Source organism: Leptonychotes weddellii, unplaced genomic scaffold (genome assembly GCF_054177405.1).
Source record: "Leptonychotes weddellii isolate Sample4059 unplaced genomic scaffold, ASM5417740v2 HiC_scaffold_9970, whole genome shotgun sequence".
Classification (NCBI taxonomy): Eukaryota; Metazoa; Chordata; class Mammalia; order Carnivora; family Phocidae; genus Leptonychotes; species Leptonychotes weddellii.
Genome location: NW_028072137.1, coordinates 1 through 7,745, shown reverse-complemented (window position 1 = coordinate 7,745; position 7,745 = coordinate 1). Strand labels below are relative to the sequence as shown.

Sequence of the window (7,745 nt, the reverse complement as noted above, 5' to 3'; positions counted from 1 at the left end):
TCCCCACTTTTGTTTTCTTGGTGGATCTGGCTAAAAGTTTATCGATTTTATCTTTTTAAAGAACTAGATCTTGGTTTCATTGATCTCTTGTGGGTTTTAAAAAATTTCCTTCCCTCTACTAACCTTTGGGTTTGTTTGTTTTCTAGCCTCTTTAGGTGTAAGGTTTGACATTTTTCTTATTTCTTGAGGTAGGCCTGTATCACTATAAATTTCCATTTTTTTAAAGACTTATTTTTTAAAAGATTTTATTTATTTGAGAGAGTGCATGTGTGTGTGAGAGAGAGAGAGAGAGCATGAGCAGGGGGAAGGGGCAGAGGGAGAGGGAGCAGACTCCCTGCTGAGCAGGGAGCCTGACGTGAGACTTGATCCCAGGACCCTGAGATCATGACCTGAGCTGAAGGCAGATTCTTAACCAACTGAGCCACTCAGGTACCCTAGGCTTTATTTATTTATTTTAGAGAGATAGAGAGCAAGGGGAGAGGCAGAGAGAGAATCCTAAAGTAGACCCCCCACTGAACATGGAGTCTGACTTGGGGCTCAATCCCAGGACTCTGAGATCATGACCTGAGCTGAAATCAAGAGCCGGATGCTCAACTGAGACATGCAGGTGACCCTACATTTCCCTTTTAAAACTGCTTTTGTTGTGTCCCAAACATTCTGGCTGTTGTGTTTTCATTTTCATTTGTCTCCATGTATTTTTTTATTTCCTCTTTGATTTTTTCATTGATCCATTGGTCATTTAGTAGCATGTTGTTTAACCTCCACGTGTTTGTATTTTTCATTTTTTTCTCATGATTGATTTCTAGTTTCAACCCATTGTGGTCAGAAAAATATGATTTCAATCTTTTCAAATTTATTAAGACTTGTTTTGTGGCCTAACTTGTGATCTATCTTGGAGAATGTTGCATATGCACTTGAACATGTATTCTGTTGGTTTTGTATGGAATGTTCTATACGTATCTGTTAGGTCCATGTGGTGTAATGTTTCATTCAAAGATACTGTTTCTTTTTGAATTTCTGCCTGGATGATCTATCCATTGATTTAAGTGAGGTGTTATAGTCTCTTACTGTCAGTTTCTCCCTCTGCGTCTATTAATATTTGCTTTATGTATTTAGGTGCTCCAATGTTGGGTGCATAGATATTCACAGTTATTATATCTTCTTGTTGGATTGATCCCTTTATCATTATGTAATGTCCTTCATGGTCCCTCATTAGAGTCTGTTTTAAAGTCCATTTTTTCTGATATAAGAATTACTACATTGGGTGTGGGTTTTTTCTTCCATTTGCATGGAATTTTTTTCAGCCCTTTACTTTCAGTCTGTATGTGTCTTTACTCTGAAGTGAGTCTCTTGTAGGCAGCATATGGATGAGTCTTATTTTTTCAACCCATTCAACCACCTTATGTCTTTTAAGTGGGCCATTTAGACGATTTACATTTATTTTTCTTTTGACCTTTATTATTTATTTAACACCCAGTGCTCATCATAACATGTGCCCTCCTTAATACCCATCACCCAGCTACCCCATCCCCCCACCCCCCTCCCTTCTGTAACCCTGTTTGTTTCCTGGAGTCCAGAGTCTCTCATGGTTTGTCTCTTCTCTGATTTCTTCCCATTCAGTTTTCTCTCCCTTCCCCTGTGGTCCTATGCGCTATTCCTTATGTTCCACATATAAGTGAAACCATATGATAATTGTCTTTCTCTGCTTGACTTATTTCACTTAGCATAATCCCCTCCAGTTCCATCTACGTCGATGCAAATGGTAGGTATTCATCCTGATGGCTGAATAAAATTCCATTGTATATATGAACCACATCTTCTTTATCCATTCATCTGTTGAAGGACATCTTGGCTCCTTCCACCACTTACATCTAAAGTATTTATAGATGGATATGTACTTATTGCTATTTTGTTCATTGTTTTCTGGTCTTTTTTTGTAGCTTTGCTGTTTCTTCTCTTGCTGTCTTTCCTTACGATTGGTGACTTTCTGTAGTATTACACTTTTACTTATTTTTTTATGTATATTAAAAGTTGATGGTCACTTAAGTTTGAACACAGTCTAAAAGAACTTTTTTATTCCCCTTTCCACATTTTATGTATATGTTGTCCTACTTTACCTTTTTATTTATAATTTTCATCTAATTATGGCCTTTTATTTTCCATTTAAAGAAGTACCTTTAACATTTCTTGTAGACCAGTTTAGTGGTGATGAGCATTTTTAATTTTTGTTTGCATAAGAAATTCTCTCTCTCCTTCAATTCTGAAGGATAACCTTGCCAGGCAGGGTATTCCTGGTTGTAGGTTTTCTTTCCTTTTTTTTTTTTTTTTAAAGATTTTATTTATTTATTTGAGAGAGAGAGAATGAGATAGAGAGAGCATGAGAGGGAAGAGGGTCAGAGGGAGAAGCAGACCCCCTGCTGAGCAGGGAGCCCGATGCGGGACTCGATCCCAGGACTCCAGGATCATGACCTGAGCCGAAGGCAGTCGCTTAACCAACTGAGCCACCCAGGCGCCCAGTAGGTTTTCTTTTTTTCAGATAGGGCTGAATTGTTCTGAGGTGCTTTGTGCCTGTGTCACCTTGATGAGAAAGCTAAGGCTGTAGTGAGTGCTGACGAGGGGTGTCATGGTGTGTGCCATGCTGAGGCCACCTTAGTGGGATGGCTGGAGCTGGTGTGGGGTAGGTGCCTGGGGCTCACTGAAGAGGTAGGCTGGCTAGGGTGCCCAGAACCCTGCTTCTACCCATGCTATCATGGTCGTGGAGGAACATTAACCAGGGTGCTCATAAGCCTCTGTGACCTCAAGAGTTCCACTAGCTCCCTGCCATTTGGCAATATTCTAAGGCTAGCTCCTTTGTATTCCAATTGATCCTTCAAGCTATGGCTTTTTTTCTGTGCCCCAGAGCATCCAGGGCTGGTATGGACTAGGGGCCCAGGGCTTTCTGGGTGGCAGGTCAGCTATCGTGCCAGAACCCTGTTCCCATCTGTGCTGTCAAGAAGGAAGGAAAATACAAACCACGGTACTCACCAGCCAATGCAACCCTGAGAAAGTTCCAGCAGCTCCCCAGTCATTTGGTAGTGTCTAGGGCCAGTTCCTTTATATCCTAGGTGGTCTTTTAAACCATAGAATTTTTTTTGCCCCACTGCAAATGAATCTGCTTAAGATCCCTCAATACCATTCCTCCCCACTGCAGTTTGCAACACTGAGGAAGAGGGATTCCCTTCATTATCATGTCTCCATCTCTTTTGCTGTTCTCTATGTGGTCTTATCTTTTGCTGTACAGAAGCAGTTCAGTCACCCCTCAGCTCTTCAGGAGAATTGCTCTATAAATAGATGTAGATTTGGTGTATCCATGGAGGAAGTGGGCTCAGAGTCTTCCTCTGTCACCATCTTGATCCAGAACTCCAAAAAGTTTTCAATTTACTTTGCCCAGATCCATCAGAAGAATCATAACTACAACAGCTATACATTATGAAATGTATTACTTAATAAGACTTAAAAGCCTAAATTACCTCCTTGATCCACAGGCTGCAGAATGGATATTGTTTTAGCAGGCATGAAGACAACATTCAGCTCATTGTCCATCTCCACCTGAGCTCTTGGGTGACCAGGTACATTGTCAATGAACAGTAATGTTTTGAAAGAATCTTTCCTTCTTTCTTCTTTTCCACCTTTGCTGTCTCAACAGTGAGCTGAAAATATTCAGGAAATCATGTTGTAAACATGTGCTGTCATCTAGGCTTTGTTGTTCCATTTATAGAGCACAGGCAGAGTAGATTTAGCATAATTCTTAAGGGCCTTAGGATTTCCAGAATGGTGAAGGAGCATTGGCTTCACTTAGTAACTATATTAGCCCCTAACAAGACGTTCAGCCTGTGCTTTGAAGTTTGAAGGCAGGCACTGACTTCTCTGTAGCTATGAAAGTCCTAGATGGCATCTTCTTCCAATTGAAGGCTGTTTCATCTACATTGAAAATCTGTTGTTCAGTGCAGATACCTTCATTAACGGTCTCAGCTCAATCTTCTGGAGAACTTGCTGCAGCTTCTCCATCAGCACTTGCTGCTTCACTTTGCACTTTATGGAGGAGGCGTCTTTCCTTAAACCTCATGAACCAACCTCTGCTGGCTTCAAACTTTCCTTCTGCAGCTTCCTCACCTCTCTCAGCCTTCACAGAATTTAGGCTTTGGCTTAAGGGAAAGTTATGGCTGGTTTGATTTCTGCAGACCACTAAAACTCTCCATATCAGCAATAAGACTTTTGCTTTCTTATCATCCATGTGTTCACGAGAAAAGAACTTTTCATTTCCTCCAAAAACTTGTTTATATTCACAAGTTGGCTGTTTCGTGCAAGAGGCCTACCTTTCAGCCTATCTTGGCTTTCAACATGCCTTCCTCACTAAGCTTAATCATTTCTAGCTTTTGATTTACAGCGATAGATGTGTGATTATTCCTCTCATTTGAACCCTTGGAGGCCGTTGTCGGGTTAATGGGCCTAGTTTCAGTGTTGTTGTGTCTCAGCGAACAGGGAGGCCTGAGGAGAGGGAGAAAGATGGGGAACAGTGGTTGGTGGAGCAGTCAGAACACACACATTTCTCAGCTATGCTCCTTGTCTTATTTGGGTGGGCTTCATGGCACCCTAAAACAGTTACAATAGTAACATCACAAATCACCAGAATAGATATTGTTAAAAAGTTTGAAATATTGTGAGAATTACCAAAATGCGACAGACATAAGTAAGCAACAGTGTTGGAAAAAATGGTGCCAATGGACTTGCTTGACATTTGGTTGTTGTGAACCTTCAATTTGTATATATAAAAAAAAATATTGGCAAAGCAAAGCACAAGAAAGTGAAGTGCATGAAAGGAAACATGCCTACACTGAATAAAGCCCTGCAATAAGAAAAATGTGCCTAAGGGCCCATTTCTGTCTGACATACAACATCTATAAGCCTGGATTCCAAAGGCTTGAACTTGACTCCATTCAGTAATGAATGATTCTTAGCAGACACTAGAGGGACCAATGGTCCATGTTTGCCCAGGACTGAAGGGTCAGTAGAGTCACTAGCATGACAGGATGGTTGGTCACCCTAGAGATCACCAATCTTCTTGCTACCAAAATTCTTCATTCAGAAATGAAGATGTTTAAATACAGTGAAACCTGAACATAAATCATATTGCAAATTCAAAGATTTCTCTATAACACGGATTACTCGATGATACATTTTGTGCCCATGGTGATATATACCATTTTTACTAGTGTGCAGTTTTCTTGGTCTTGAGCCTCAAAATGTTCTTGTTGGAAAAAGTCCCAGACAGATTTTAAGCACCTGCATCCCCTTCCCCGTAACCTCGCTCATAGACCAAAAAGGTAGGATTGCCTCAATGTTACCTGGTTAAATTGGGGTGAGCCTCAAACACTGGCCAAAATGTGCTGCTTTTCAACTTCCATTACCTTACATAAGGCCTAGAGTTCAGGTTCTAGTATTCTCCCCCAGCACCATATAAACTCTTCAAGGCACCAGCACATCACTTCACACATGTCATTGTCTTAAGAGAAGCAGCAGCAGGATACCTCTTGGAAATACCAACTGCCACCAGCTCTCTTGGGACTGCCTTGGATTTTAATCTCTGCTCCTTCACTAACTTTGTGACTGTGGGGACAGTTAACAAACGTCCCTCTGATTCTCCCTTTCCTCATCTGTAAAAAGGGTTTAAGCCTACCTGCAAAGGTGGGAATGAAGATAGGAAATCAAACCAAAAATCAAAACCGTCCAAGCGCCTGACATAGAGGACAAATTGAACATGTTATAAGTTTGTGCATATTTGTTAAAACACAGAGAAACACACAAATATACACACATGCTTCAGAATGCCGAGTCTCCACTCACAGAAACATAAAACCCTTCTGTTCAGAAACATTTCCTTTATATAGAAACAGTATTCACTCAGTATGAAACCAATTTTTGACCATCTGATTTGAAGAAATTCTCTCCTCCCAAGGCATTTATTTGAGGGCACACCATTGTACCATACAATTATCAGCATCATCATTATTTTGCACATTTAATACCATGTCTCCTTCTGCCACATAGAATTATCACCCAATAGAAGTCCCTGAAAGGAACCACAGCACATTCATAACAAAGATAGAAAATCGTCTTCAATGTCTGCTTTCCAATATGATGATTCAACTAAAACAGGTTTCATCAGCTGCAAAATCAGAAAAGTGAAAATCAGCCCATGTGTGCATCATAGCCATGATCATTCACCCCTCTATGAAATGGAGGGAGCAAAGAGAAAAATGTTGCTTCTTACCAAGCTCCTATATAAATTTACTTTAAAAAAATTATTTAAAAGACATTCTGCTGCCTCTGATGGTGCAAACATTTGGGTGTTTTCTCAGGGCCATCCCTGGGCAAGGCAGATGGTGCATGTGAAATGGAAAACCGTAGCCCTTCCTAGACTCCTGGGGTACGTGCACAGGAGACTTTCTGATTTCCAATCTTGGCTCAGTTCAAAGAAAAAAGGGAAGAGTCATATCCCTGGGGAAAAAAATGCAGCCTACTTCAGGGCATGCCTGACTTTCAGTCCATTCAAGTGTTCACGGCAAGTCCTCCGGGGTCCTTTTTGCAGGATCCCTCTCCTCCATGGTCTTCTGTGTAGTCGCTGTGGTCAAAGGGTCTGGGGCTTCCCCAAGAACAACTGTGTCTGGGTATGTTCAGGAAGACAAGCTCCGTCAGCAACCACCTTCTGCCTTCTGGAGCAGGTGCCCGGGTTCCAGTGGCTGGAAATCATGCCAGAAAAGCAAAGACCCAGCAGCCCAGAATGGACGGTCTCTGCAACACCAGCACAGTCTCCACATTCCTCCACACCACTCAAATGTCCTCGGCAATATTAAATCAACTGGACATGGCTAACTTAATCATAGAAAAGGCTTTATAAAATACTCCCTGCACTTAAAAAAAAAAAAAAAAGCATGTAAACATCACTTCTAAGTCCCTGGCGAACCCTTGAGCCTTTGATCTCCTCTTTCTGATGTTTTGCTGTTTTACCTGCTCAGCTTCCTTGGAGGTATCAGTCTTTTTTTTTCTTATTAACGGAGTTCAGAGTCTGAGGCTGCCTCTGGGTATGAGCGTGTGGTTTGATTGGCAGAAAGAGTATTATCAGGAGACTTATGATGTGTAAATAAAAATACATGGACCTAGAATAAAACATACGCAAAAATTGCACACAAGGATACAAATGGGAAATGTTGCATGGATGTGATTACATCATCTGCAGTCCAGCAAGTGGCTTGCTTCAGTCCACCCCATGAAAACTCCAGTAGGTGAGCAGGCCAGGGATGGACCAAAACCACAGGACTGGGTAGAGCAAACCCATCAGCCCATCTACAGATAGACCCATAGCGCTGTCCCACTGCTATGAGCAAACTAAGAACATTAATCCCACGACAGCCAGAATCCCCTAATATTCAAAATATAAGGACACACAGGAAAATTCAAACCCTGTATTCTGTACAAATGCAACTTATACTTTAGCCGATGTACTCAAGTATAAGGGGTTCTTCTTGTGTGTGTGAGGAGCCAGAAGAATCCAGATTTTCAAAACCTACTCCATGACTCTGAAAATAGCTTTCATCCAAACTAATAAGAAACAAGTGTTGCTTTTGAGTCTGGGCTTTTATTGCGTAAATGTGGTGTTCAGCACGCTGAGCACAGTGTAGACAGTAAATACTGGCATATCTGTAAAT

The 7,745-nt window shown here is 41.3% G+C and overlaps 1 long non-coding RNA gene across 1 annotated transcript; it reads right to left on the bottom strand.

Moving 5' to 3' along the window:
* Positions 1–2,250: 2,250 nt before the first annotated feature.
* LOC145720086 (uncharacterized) lies at positions 2,251–7,727 on the bottom strand. Its single transcript, XR_014142802.1, has 2 exons — positions 7,048–7,727; positions 2,251–4,527 (listed from the first exon to the last, which is right to left on the bottom strand). It is a non-coding gene; the product is annotated as an uncharacterized LOC145720086 (long non-coding RNA).
* Positions 7,728–7,745: the final 18 nt, after the last annotated feature.